General features: G+C 39.9%; 1 pseudogene; it reads right to left on the bottom strand.

The window, feature by feature from the left end:
* Window positions 1–11,266: 11,266 nt before the first annotated feature.
* Window positions 11,267–13,314, bottom strand: LOC137225982 (dihydrolipoyl dehydrogenase, mitochondrial pseudogene; annotated as a pseudogene).
* Between the last annotated feature and the right edge of the window lie 1,092 nt (window positions 13,315–14,406).

Genomic DNA, 14,406 nt, shown 5'->3' with positions numbered 1-14,406 from the left:
AAAATGCAGATCTTTGGACACAGAGACAAGACACACGTAGAGGGAAGACAATGTGAAGACACAGGAAGAAAGCCATCTGCAAGCCAAGGAATGCCTGAGGCACTCAGAAGCCAAGAGAGAGGACACAGAACAGATTCTCCCTCACAGCCTTCAGAGGGAACCAGCCCAGCAGACACCGTGATCTCAGGCTTTGATCTCAGACTTCAAGCCGCCAGAACTGAGACAATGAATTTCTATTGTTTAAGCCTCTCAATGGTGGTACTGTATTACTGTAGCCCCAGGAAGCCTGGGCTTCTGACAGCACCTTCTTCATTCAGATCACACTATCGTCCATGAAGGCAGCAGAAGTTAGGGGGACTTGATCTCTGTTCAATCATTCGGGCAAGTTACTTAATTTTCTGAGCCTATTTTCTCATACGTAAAATAAGAACATTAATAATGCTGACTATATTCTTTTGAGTATTAAGCAAGCTAAAATAGATAAGACCCTTCTTTTCTAGGTGCATATAAATTCAAGGGCACCACGTACAGCCTATTGACCATCTTCCAACGAATGTTTATAAGTCTAGTGGTGGGTAGTCTGACCCTTGTAATTTTTATGCCCCTTAGAGGTTCAAGTTCAGCATCACGTCCTCTGTCCATTAGTGCCCATTGTGAATATTGCTGTTAACGCTTCTTATTAATTTTCAATGATCAAAGCCGTAAAGTCTCCTGGAACAAAACAATGAATTATCTGTATGTACTGAGGAAGTCATAAACCAGAAAGACAACCTTAGAGCAAGCACCCAGCCTTTCTGGACATGCCATTGTGAATCAGTCTGGGGACACCGTAGACTAATTAGCATTATGAGTCAAGGCCAAGGAGTCACCCAGCCAGAGACCAGCTTCCAGTCTCATTTTAGGCAGAAATGTACACGGGGCTGGGTCTTAGTTCCCCCCAACCAGGGATTGAACCCGCGGCCCCTGCAGTAGGACTGCGGAGTTTTAACCACTGGACGGCCAGGAAAGTCCCTCCATGCAATTTTTAACCAGATAATCACCCTTGGTTTGTATGGCACAGACTCTTTCAAATAATACCCCAATCTTACAAAACTACATAGGATGATCTTTGGACTATTGTTTAGATTTGACTATCTGAATTATTTTCTTGCATTGATAGAGATAAGTAAATGTTGATTAAATCACAAGATACCATTTCACACTTATTAGGATGGCTATAATAAAAAAAATGTGGGAAATAGCAAGTGTTGGTGAGGATATGGAGATGTTGGAACCCTTGTGCATTGCTGGTAGACATGTACAAGTGCAGTGCTGTGGAAAGCAGTTTGGTAGATTCTCAAAAGAGTTTAACATAGAATTGCTGTATGACCCAATAATTCCACTCCTAGGTATTTTCCCAAAAGAATTGAAAGCAGGGACTCAGACAGAGACATGTGCACCAATCTTCACTGCAGCATCATTCACAACAGCCAAAGGGATGGAAACAACCCAAGTGTACATCAACAGATGAGTGGGTAACAAAATGCCGTATAGGCATACAATGGAATATTTGTAGAAAGAAATGAAGTTCTTAATTATTAGAGAAATGCAGATCAAAACTACAATGACGTATCATCTCACACCAGTTAGAATGGGCATCATCAGAAAATCTACAAACAACAAATGCTGGAGAGGGTGTGGAGAAAAGGGAACCCTCTTGCACTGTTGGTGGGAATGTAAGTTGATACAGCCACTATGGAGAACAGTATGGAGGTTCCTTAAAAAACTAAAAATAGAATTACCATATGACCCAGCAATCCCACTACTGGGCATATACCCAGAGAAAACCATAATTCAAAAAGACACATGCACCCCAATGTTCATTGCAGCACTATTTACAATAGCCAGGACATGGAAGCAACCTAAATGTCCATCGACAGGCAAATGGATAAAGAAGTTGTGGTACATATATACAATGGAATATTACTCAGCCATAAAAAAGGAACAAAATTGGGTCATTTGTTGAGACGTGGATGGATCTAGAGACTGTCATACAGAGTGAAGTAAGTCAGAAAGAGAAAAACAAATATCATGTATTAATGCGTATATGTAGAACCTAAAAAAATGGTACAGATGAACCAGTTTTCAGGGTGGAAATTGAGACACAGATGTAGAGAACAAACGTATGGACACCAAGGGTGGAAAGTGGCACAGGGGAGGAAGGGGGTGGTGTGATGAATTGGGAGATTGGGATTGACATATATGCACTAATATGTATAAAATGGATAACTAATAAGAACCTTCTGTATAAAAAAATAAAATAAAATTCAAATATTCAAAAAAAAAGAAATGAAGTTCTGATACATGTTACAGCATGGATAAACCTTGAAAAAGTTATAGTAAGTAAAATAAGCCAGACATAAAAGGAAAAAATGTGACTCCATTTACATGAAATATTGAGAATAGGCAAGTTCATGGGCTCAAAAAGTAGAGTAGAGGTTACCAGGGGCAGGGGGTGGGAGATAAAGGGAGTTAATTGCTTAATGGGTACCAGAGTTTCTATCTGGAGTGACAGTGTTAACAGATAGTGGTGATGGTTGCACAACAGTGTACATGTAATTAATGTCACTGAATTATACACTTAAAAATAACAAATCTTATGTTGTATATGTTATATTTTACTACAATAAAATAAAAAGAAAAAAGGTCGATTACATAACCATTCTATTCCTTTCATGTGAAACCAGGGGCTCTATACACATTGATGATCCTATTTCATCCTCACACAATGTTGTGAGGCAAGGATCACTGTCTCCATCTGACAACTAAGAAAACTAAGGCTCAGAGAGGGGCTCGTGGCCAAATAGCTACTACCTGAAGAGCCGGGACTGCACTGAAGTCTGAGGGCTTCCTCGGTGCTAAGTAGATGATACATAAATTTTTCTACTTATGATCTATCAAGAGGTCCAAACATAAATATCCATTCCTTCTTTACAGTATCAGATCCAGGTTAGTAGTGGAGACAGTCCCTTTGGGCCCCATAAAGAAGCACTTCCTGCCTCTGAAGGGAAATTGAGCAGTTTTCTCAAATCCAGTTGATTATTTGTAAAGATAAGGTTTGCCTTGAAAGCGTCACTGGAATCTTTTATGTATGTGTGATCTCAGTTGTCTGGAAGACAGCCAAGGATCCAGAAGTGAGGAAAAATCACCTATTAACAACCTATAGGAGAGCAGAAATGAAGGAAATGATGTTCAGCTGGCTGTGATGTTGACGCTGCAGCCCTTTTGCATATTTTTGTAAAGGCTTCTCTTACCCCAGCTTCCCATCTGCAGCTTTAGCAGAGACGAGCTGGAGTGGGGAGGGGAAAGAGATAGTTTCTCCAAAGAGAATTAAAGGGGCTTTCCTGGTGGTCCAGCAGTTAAGACTCTGCGCTCCCAATGCAGGAGGCCCGGGTTCCATCCCTGGTCAGGGAACTAGATCCCACATGCCACAACTAAAAATCCTGTGTGCTGCGATGAAGATCCCACGTGCCCCAACTAAGACCTGGTGTAGGCAAATAAGTAAATAAATATTAAAAAAAAAAAAAAAAAGAGGATTGCAAATGACTCTGAAGAAGAGAATCTCCCCTTCCTGGTGAGGTGGACATCATCACTGCTCCCTTCCATGTCTCGTCCTTTTATCGTCGTCTCCTTCTTGACTCCTCTTTATCTATTGGAATTTTAGGTGTTGGTGGTGCTCAGGACTCTGTCCTGGCAACTTCTCTTTTCATATGATACCCTCGCCTTGAATGACCCATACACACATGGCTTCAGCTGCACCTGGTCCCTGATGATATCTGCTTCAGCCATGTTGGCTCTCCTGAAACTGGGACCCTTGTATCCATTACACCTCTCCAACTGGATGTCCCTAACTGTATTTATACACTTCCTCTGAAACCTCAGTTTCTGTTGGAATGACAGCATGAAGCAACCAGTCACCCAAACCAGAAACCAGGGAACCCTTCCAGACTCTCTTCTCCTCTCTCTTCTTTTACTTCATGCTCCTTAGTTTTTCTGTCTTATCAACTCTATCTCCTGTATGTAGTTAATCCAATCCCTCTTTTCCACCCCACAGTATTTTTTGTTTTTTTTAAAAATTATTTATTTATTTTTATTTTTTTGGCTGTGTTGGGTCTTCGTTTCTGTGCGAGGGCTTTCTCTAGTTGCAGCAAGCCAGGGCCACTCTTCATCGCGGTGCGTGGGCCTCTCACTATCGCGGCCTCTCTTGTTGTGGAGCACAGGTTCCAGATGCGCAGGCTCAGTAGTTGTGGCTCATGGGCCTAGTTGCTCCGCGGCATGTGGGATCTTCCCAGACCAGGGCTCGAACCCTTGTCCCCTGCATTGACAGGCAGATTCTCAACCACTGCGCCACCAGGGAAGCCCTCACAGTGTTCTGTTTTTGTTTAATGTCTTTATTGGAGTATAATTGCTTTACAATGTTGTCTTAGTTTCTGCTATATAACAAAGTGAATCAGCTATACGTATACATATATCCCCATATCCCCTCCCTCTTGCGTCTCCCCCCCACCCTCCCTATCCCACTCCTCTAGGTGGTCACAAAGCACCGAGCTGATCTCCATGTGCTATGTGGCTCCTTCCTACTACCTATCTATTTTACATTTGGTAGTGTATATACGTCAAAGCTACTCTCTCACTTCGTCCCAGCTTCCCCTTCCCTGTCCCTGTGTCCTCAAGTCCATTCTCTACTTCTGCGTCTTTATTCCTCTCCTGCCCCTAGGTTCATCAGAACCATTTATTTTTTAGATTCCATATATATGTGTTAGCATATGGTATTTGTTTTTCTCTTTCTGACTTACTTCACTCTGTATGACAGACTCTAGGTCCGTCCACTTCACTACAAGTAACTCATTTTCGTTTCTTTTTATTGCTTAGTAATATTCCATTGTATATATGTGCCACATCTTCTTTATCCATTTATCTGTCAATGGACACTTAGGTTGCTTCCATGTCCTGGCTATTGTAAATAGTGCTGCAATGAACATTGTGGTACACGGCTCTTTCTGAATTACAGTTTTCTGAGGGTATATGCCCAGTAGTGGGATTGCTGGGTCATATGACAGTTCTATTTTTAGTTTTTTAAGGAACCTCCATACTGTTCTCCATAGTGGCTGTATCAATTTACATTCCCACCAACAGTGCAAGAGGGTTGCCTTTTCTCCACACCCTCTCCAGCATTTATTGTTTGTAGATATTTTGATGATGGCCATTCTGACTGGTGTGAGGTGATACCTCATGGTAGTTTTGATTTGCATTTCTCTAATGATTAGTGATGTTGAGCATCCTTTCATGTGTTTGTTGGCAGTCTGTATATCTTCTTTGGAGAAATGTCTATTTAGATATTCTGCCCATTTTTGGATTGGGTTGTTTGTTTTTTTGTTATTGAGCTGCATGAGCTGCTTGTCTATTTTGGAGATCAATCCTTGGTCAGTTGCATCATTTGCAAATATTTTCTCCCATTCTGAGGGTTGTCTTTTCGTCTTGTTTATGGTTTCATTTGCTGTGCAAAAGCTTTGAAGTTTCATTAGGTCCCATTTGTTTACTTTTGTTTTTATTTCCATTTCTCTAGGAGGTGGGTCAAAAAGGATCTCGCTGTGATTTATGTCATAGAGTGCTCTGCCTATGTTTTCCTCTAAGAGTTTTATAGTGTCTGGTCTTAAACTTAGGTCTTTAATCCATTTTGAGTTTATTTTTGTGTATGGTGTTAGGGAGTGTTCTAATTTCATTCTTTCACATGTGGCTGTCCAGTTTTCCCAGCACCACTTATTGAGTGGCTCTCTTTTCTCCACTGTATATTCTTGCCTCCTTTATCAAAGATAAGGTGACCATATGTGCGTGGGTTTATCTCTGAGCTTTCTATCCTGTTCCATTGATCTGTATTTCTGTTTTTGTGCCCAAACCATACTGTCTTGATTACTGAAGATTTGTAGTATGGTCTGAAGTTAAGGAGTCTGATTCCTCCAGCTCCAATTTTCGTTCTCAAGATTGCTTTGGGGATTCGGGGTTTTTTGTGTTTCCATACCAATTGCGCAGTTTTTTTGTTCTAGTTCTGTAAAAAAATGCCATTGGTAGTTTGATAAGGATTGCACTGAATCTGTAGATTGCTTTGGGTAGTATAGTCATTTTCACAATGTTGATTCTCCAGTCCAAGCACATGGTATATCTCTCCATCTGTTTGTATCATCTTTAATTTCTTTCATCAGTGTCTTATAGTTTTCTGCATACAGGTCTTTTGTCTCCTTAGGTAGGTTTATTCCTAGGTATTTTATTCTTTTTGTTGCAATGGTAAATGGGAGTGTTTCCTTAATTTCTCTTTCAAATTTTTCTTCATTAGTGTATAGGAATGCAAGAGATTTCTGGGCATTAATTTTGTATCCTGAAACTTTAACAAATTCATTGATTAGCTCTAGTGGTTTTCTGGCAGCATCTTTAGGATTATCTATGTATAGTATCATGTCATCTGCAAAACAATGACAGCTTTACTTCTTCTTTTACAATTTGGATTCCTTTTATTTCTTTTTCTTCTCTTATTGCCATGGCTAAAACTTCCAAAACTATGTTGAATAATAGTGGTGAGAGTGGGCATCCCTGTCTTCTTCCTGATTTTAGAGGAAATGGTTTCAGTTTCTCACCATTGAGAATGATGTTGGCTGTGCGTTTGTCATATATGGCCTTTATTATGTTGAGGTAACTTCTCTCTACGCCTACTTTCTGGAGAGTTTTTTTTAAAATCATAAATGGGTGTTGAATTTTGTTGAAAGCTTTTTCTGCATCTATTGAGATGATCATATGGTTTTTCTCCTTCAGTTGGTTAATATGGTGTATCACAGTGATTGATTGCGTATATTGAAGAATCCTTGCATTCCTGGGATAAACCCCATTTGCTCATGGTGTATGATCCTTTGAATGTGCTGTTCGATTCTGTTTGCTAGTATTTTGTTGAGGATTTTTGCATCTATGTTCATCAGTGATATTGGTCTGTAGTTTTCTTTTTTTGTGACATCTTTGTCTGGTTTTGGTATCAGGGTGATGGTGACCTCGTAGAATGAGTTTGGGAGTGTTCCTCCCTCTGCTATATTTTGGAAGAGTTTGAGAAGGATAGGTGTTAGCTCTTCTCTAAATGTTTGATAGAATTCACCTGTGAAGCCATCTGGTCCCAGGTTTTTGTTTGTTGGAAGATTTTTAATCACAGTGTCAATTTCAGTGTTTTTGATTGGTCTGTTTATATATTCTATTTCTTCCTGATTCAGTCTTGGAAGGTTGTGCTTTTCTAAGAATTTGTCCATTTCTTCCAGGTTGTCCCTTTTATTGGCATAGAGTTGCTTGAAGTAATCTCTCATGATCCTTTGTATTTCTGCAGTGTCAGTTATTACTTCTCCTTTTTCATTTCTAATTCTGTTGATTTGAGTCTTCTCCCTTTTTTTCTGATGAGTCTGGCTAGTGGTTTATCAATTTTGTTTATCTTCTCAAAGAACCAGACTTTAGTTTTATTGATCTTTGCTATTGTTTCATTCATTTCTTTTTCATATATTTCTGATCTGATCTTTATGATTTCTTTCCTTCTGCTAATTTTGTTTTTGTTTTTTTTGTTATTCTTTCTCTAATTGCTTTAGGTGTAAGTTGAGGTTGTTTATTTGAGATGTTTCTTGTTTCTTGAGGTAGGATTGCATTTTATAAACTTCCCTCTTAGAAATGCTTTTGTTGCATCCCATAGGTTTTAGGTCATCATGTTTTCATTGTCATTCGTTTGTAGGTATTTTTTGATTTTCTCTTTGATTTCTTCAGTGATCTCTTGGTTATTTAGTAATGTATTGTTTAGCCTCCATGTGTTTGTGTTTTTTTACAGTTCTTTCCCTATAATTGATATCTAGTCTCACAGTGTTGTGGTTGGAAAATGTACTTGATAAGATTTCAATTTTCTTAAATTTACCGAGGCTTGATTTGTGACCTAAGATATGATCTATTCTGGAGAATGTTCCATGAGCACTTGAGAAGAAAGTGTATTCTGTTGTTTTTGGATGGAATGTCCTATAAATATCAATTAAGCCCATCTTGTTTAATGTGTCTTTGAAGCTTGTGTTTCCTTATTTATTTTCATTTTGGATCACCTGTCCATTGGTGAAATTGGGGTGTTAATGTCCCCTATTATGATTGTGTTACTGTTGATTTCCCCTTTTATGGCTGTTAGCATTTGCCTTATGTACTGTGGTGCTCCTATTTGGGTGCATAAATATTTACAATTGTTGTATCTTCTTCTTGGATTGATCCCTTGATCATTATGTAGTGTCCTTCTTTGTCTCTTGTTATAGTCTGTATTTTAAAGTCTATTTTATCTGATATGAGAATTGCTACTCCAGCTTTCTTTTGATTTCCATTTGCATGGAATATCTTTTTCCATCCTTTCACTTTCAGTCTGTATGTGTTCCTAGGTCTGCTATGGGTTTCTTGTAGACAGCATATATATGGGTCTTGTTTTTGTATCCATTCAGTCAATCTATGTCTTCTGGTTGGAGCATTTAATCCATTTACATTTAAGGTAATTATCGACATTTATGTTCCTGTTACCATTTCTTAATTGTTTTGGGTTTGTTTTTGTAGGTCTATTCCTTCTCTTGTGTTTCCTGCCTAGAGAAGTTCCTTTCACATTTGTTGTAAAGCTGGTTTTGTGGTGCTGAATTCTCTTAGCTTTTGCTTGTCTGTAAAGATTTTAATTTCTCCACCGAAACTGAATGAGAACCGTGCTGGGTAGAGTAATCTTAGTTGTAGTTGTTTCCCTTTCATCACTTTAAATATGTCCTGCCACTCCCTTCTAGCTTGCAGAGTTTCTGCTGATAGATCAGCTGTTAACCTTATGGGGATTCCCTTGTATGTTATTTGTTGCTTTTCCCTTGCTGCTTTTATTTTTTTATTTATTTATTTTTTTAAAATAATAAATGTATTTATTTTTGGCTGTGTTGGGTCTTCGTTGCTGTATGCGGACTTTTCTCTAGTTGTGGCGAGCGGGGGCTACTCTTTTTTGTGGTACGCAAGCTTCTCATTGTGGTGGCTTCTCTTGTTGGGGAGCATGGGCTCTAGGCACGAGGGCTTTAGTAGTTGTGGCATGTGGGCTCAGTAGTTGTGGCTCGTGGGCCCTAGAGCGCAGGCCTAGTAGTTGTGGCACATGGGTTAGTTGCTCCGTGGCATGTGGGATCTTCCTGAACCAGGGCTTGAACCTGTGTCCCCTGCATTGGCAGGCAGGTTCTCAACCACTGCGCCACCAGGGAAGCCCTTCCTTGCTGCTTTTAATATTTTTCTTGGTGTTTAATTTTTGATAGTTTGATTAATATGTGTCTTGGTGTGTTTCTCCTTGGATTTATCCTGTATGGGACTCTCTGTGCTTCCCAGACTTGATTGACTATTTCCTTTCTCATGTTAGGGAAGTTCTCAACTATAATCTCTTCAAATATTTTCTCAGTCCCTTTCTTTTTCTCTTCTTCTTCTGGGATCCCTATAATTCGAATGTTGGTGCATTTAATATTGTCCCAGAGGTCTCTGAGACTGTCCTCAATTCTTTTCATTCTTTTTTCTTTATTCTACTCTGTGGTAGTTATTTCCACTATTTTATCTTCCAGGTCACTTATCCATTCTTCTGCCTCAGTTATTCTGCTATTGATTCCTTCTAGAGAATTTTTAATTTCATTTATTGTGTTGTTCATCACTGTTTGTTTGTTCTTCAGTTCTTCTAGGTCCTTGTTAAACATTTCTTGTATTTTCTCCATTCAATTTCCAAGATCTTGGATCATCTTTACTCTCATTACTCTGAATTCTTTTTCAGGTAGACTGCCTATTTCCTCTTCATTTGTTTGGTCTGGTGGGTTTTACCTTGGTCCTTCATCTGCTGCATATTTCTCTGTCTTCTCATTTTGCTTAACTTACTGTGTTTGGGGTCTCCTTTTCGCAGGCTGCAGGTTTGTATTTCCCATTGTTTTTTTGTGTCTGCCCCCAGTGGGTAAGTTTGGTTCAGTGGGCTGTGTGGTCTCTGGTGGTCCGATGTCCTTAACTCGGCTCTTCCACCTCAGGGGCTCAGGCTTGACACCAGGCTACAGCACCAAGACCCTGTCAGCCACACGGCCAGGTATGTAGGGAGTTTCTTGCCTTTTGGGAAGTCTGAGGTTTTCTGCTAGTGTTCAGTAGGTGTTCTGTAGGAGCTGTTCCACATGTGGATGTATTTTTGATGTATTTGTGGGTAGGAAGGTGATCTCCACGTCTTACTCCTCTGCCATCTTGAAGGTCCCCTCCACCCCACAGTATTTTGCTTAATTCCTCCTTGTCAACACCTGCCAGGACCATCCTGTATTTGACTCCCTACCTCCCGTCTCATTCTTCTGCAATCTGCCCTCCAGGGAGTGATTAAACAAACAAACAAAACCATAGTTGGTCATATTTTTCTTCTACCTAAAAGCTTTCAATGGCTGATGCTTGCTTGCAAAATAAATTTCAAACATCCAGACTTGGCATGGCCGACAAGTTCATTTGTGTTCCTTACAGCCTTGTCTCAGGTCACTTTCCTACACACACCCCAAGCTGTAGTTCACCTGGCCTACTTGTAATTCCAAAAATGTGCCATGGTTCACCTTGCCTTTGTGCTCAGGTATATACTGTTTTCTCCACCTAGAACATCCATCCACTCCCTTGTCCTCCACCTCTCTGCATAACCCTTACGTGTTCTTAGGGACTTAGCTAGACTGTCATCTTCTCTTGGAAGCATGTCCTGACTGCCCTGAGCTGACTTGGAGTCTTCTCTTTTATAGTCTTCCCTTATCAGCCTGTCTCAATATTGATTTTCTCATATGGTACCCTTACCAGGCTAATTATCGTAGGCAGGATCTGGGTCCAGCACGTGTGTGATACATAGGAGGGATAAAAGGTATGTTGAATGAATGCTCCCTGCCTGGAAAATTATTCTTTCTCAGCCCAAGTCATAAGGGGTTGATAGTAATGCTCTGAGGGCTCCCTGAGACTCCAGGGTTGGAGAGAAAAGACCAGTTGTTTGAGACCTGAAAGTCAGAGCCTGTTAGACAGACATTAGAGATATAAAAAGAACAGTAATGATAATGAAACTGGATTATTCAGTGTGGCTACTTGTCAGGGAAACTGGTAGACATCCCTTGTTTGTGACTTCTGGCAATGTTTTCCCTTTCTTTTTTTCCTTTATTTTTTTTTGAATATTTAAGACAGGTTTATTTCCATAACTTCATTTCCCACTGTAATACATTGCTTCTCCATTTAATATACGAATTTTGTATATATACTGCCTTACTTTGGTCAACTATATAACTATACTTCAGAGTGTAGACCTCAGTAGAACCTTAAAAATCTAAACACAAATTCTACCTCTAACCACCAAGACTTTGGGGATTAAAATAACTGACAGGCCATCATTTTTTATTTACATCAGTTCAGTTTATACATGTTTAACTTATTCTAATGACTGTTTCCAGTGTGAAAACCAAGTTTAAAATAACTTGATCAACTTGTTTCAAACACAGCTGTTCACATACCATACTCCAGCTCCACCCATGTAAGTAAATCCTGTAACAGAGATAAAACTACTTAGCATAAATTCAGTGAAGTTGAGCCTTTCATAAACAGCATGAAAATATGAGTTGAAGAAAATTTTCCAGCATGCTACTATAAGTAGCTTTTTTTCTGCAGTATTAATACAGTAAAACAAAATATTAAATTTATTTAAAATATAGGTATGAGATTATTCCATTCTGTCCAAACCTATTAAATACCTTCCAAAAGTTTTGTAATTCAGTCCTAGAAATTTTTGGAGCTGAGAGCATTTCCTGTTCAGAAATGTTACCTCTATAAAAGCTCCCAGGAAATTTCAGAAAAATATAATCTTCTAATTTAAAAGTTGATCGAAAAAAAAAAAGTTGATCGATTTGCCAAATGATGCAGCCAGGTTTGCTTCTCTAAAAGCTTCTGGTAAGGTCGGATGTGCATGACAGACTCTAGCTATATCTTCTCAGGATGCTCCATATTCCAGTGCAAGAGCAGCTTCATTTATCATTTCACCAGCACCTGGTCCTAGAATATGTGCTCCCAATACTCTGTTTGTTGATTTCTGCCCAAGTATCTTCACCATGGCATCTGTGTCAGCGTTTGTCTTAGCTCTGCTCTTAGCAGCAAATGGGAATTTCCCAAATTTGTACTCAATAACCCTCTTCTTTCAACTGCTCTTCTGATTTGCCAACCCAAGCAACTTCAGGGTGTGTGTAAATCACCGATGGTACACAATTGTAGTCAATGTGCACAGCGCCACCAGCCATCCCTTCAACACAGATAATGCCTTCATCCACTGCTTTGTGAGCCAGCATTGGACCAGCAACCACATTGCCAATTGCATAGATATTTGGAATTTTAGTTTGGAATCTGGTATTTACTGGAATTCTACTTCTAGGATCCAGCTCAATTCCAAGCTCCTCTAGTCCCAAATTCTTAGTAAAGCGTCGTCGGCCAATGCAAACCAGGAGTACATCACAAGTGATAACTTCAGCTTTACCACCAGAAGCAGCTTCAATAGAAACATCAATTTTTCCATCTGACTTCTTAGTAGCACCAGTAACTTTGGTATTCAATTTAAAGAGAGAGATGGAGATCTCTGGTAGAGCTGTGGCTATAAGAATGTTCTTTGTATCAATAACTTGACTGCTGCCATCGGCTTTTGTAGCTGTGACCTGATTTTTCCCAGTTATCTTTCCATATCCATTTACATGAGCAACTTTATTCTATTTGAACAAGTGGGCACTTCCACCTGTTAAAGCTTTTACTGCATTACTCTTCTGCTCCATCATCTTCTCTAAATTCAAGCGAACTTCAGACATTTCAATTCTTCTAGATGAAAAATCTTTTCCATGGGCCATATGGTAATAATGAGAGTTATTCAATAAAGCCTTAGAAGGAATACAACCAACTTTCAAGCATGTTCCACCGAGTGTTTCATTCTTCTCAACGCAGACTGCCATGAAGCCTAACTGGGCAGCTTTGATAGCAGCAACATATCCTCCAGGACAAGAACCTATCACTGTTAACATCAGCATCAACTGGTTGATCTGCATAAGTTCTCAGTGGCACTGCAGAAACTCCTTGCAGACCATGAGATGTTCGATTGAAATGGCCTCTCTTAGCCAAGGAACAGTACACACGACTCCAGCTCTGCATCTTGCCGCTGGACTTTCCTTTCCGCCAAAGCTTTCAAACTCCGCTAAGCGTCTCTGCCGCCTCGCCAAGGTCTCCTCCCTTTCTTTTAATAAGAGTACCTTATTACTACCTATTCCACCAACCCAATCCCTGTGTTATAGGTGGGGCTGATCCCAGGCTCCCACGCCATTGGTCGGCACATGACTTGGGCCTGTCCACTCAGAACATCCCATTCCCTTTCCCTGAGCAATTGGTTCAGAGATAGGTGCGTGACCCGCGCCAGACCAATGACACTAAACACAGGACTTTCTCTGGAGCTAAATAGAGACAGGTTTTTTTTGTTGTTTGGTGGAAATATAAGGTAGATGTATAAGCCTGCAGTGACTGGTTGCCAACTTGGGCTCCATATGGGAAAAGACTTGAGAATGAAGGAGGAGTTGAGAGGCAGAAAACCAAATTGCTGCTGCTGCTGTTTGAGTGCCCAATCCAACTCTGCATTAAGCCAGGCCTGTTTTGTTTTGTTCTTCTGGTTACGTGATAAAATAATTTCCCCTTTTTGAGTAAGATGATTCAATCTGGGTCTCTGTCGCTTGCAACCAAAAGATGTTTATTAGTAGAGAAATCAGGGTAGTCAGCAAATCTAGAGAGAAAATGTGAATACAGAGGACTCTGGCTCTGTGGTCATGGGAAAAGGATGTGTTTCCTTTCATCCAAGTCATTTTACCCAGTGACCCTCTAGGCAGGTAACGGAGGAAAGAGTACCCTGGAGGGAGTGGTGGGTCTCAAACTATGGCCCAACTAGACGGGATACATCTTTTCCCCCTTTCATTTGTACTTGTCAAAAAAAAAATGTTTTTCAAAATTTATTTTGTTTTATATTTATTTTTAATTACTAAGCAAACATGAATACATTTTTCTTATAGAAATTAAACTATTTTAGAAAATGCAGAATGTCTTCTGACTTTTACTTGACCACTCCCCTCCAGAGGCTACCCTGTATTCGGCTTATATCCTTTAAACCGTATAACTCGGTATAGACACACATAAGAACATAGAAGTTTCTTTTGCACGGTGGCTATGTGGGGATGGTGGCTGTGATTGTGTAGGTTCTGCTCACAAATGCACTAAGAGTGAAGTTGCGTTAAAAAATCCCACCTACAGAAAACACCTCCCTCTAATTGT

This window comes from Pseudorca crassidens, chromosome 6 (assembly GCF_039906515.1).
Source record: "Pseudorca crassidens isolate mPseCra1 chromosome 6, mPseCra1.hap1, whole genome shotgun sequence".
NCBI classification, from domain to species: domain Eukaryota; kingdom Metazoa; phylum Chordata; class Mammalia; order Artiodactyla; family Delphinidae; genus Pseudorca; species Pseudorca crassidens.
This window is presented reverse-complemented; position numbering and strand designations above follow the sequence as displayed.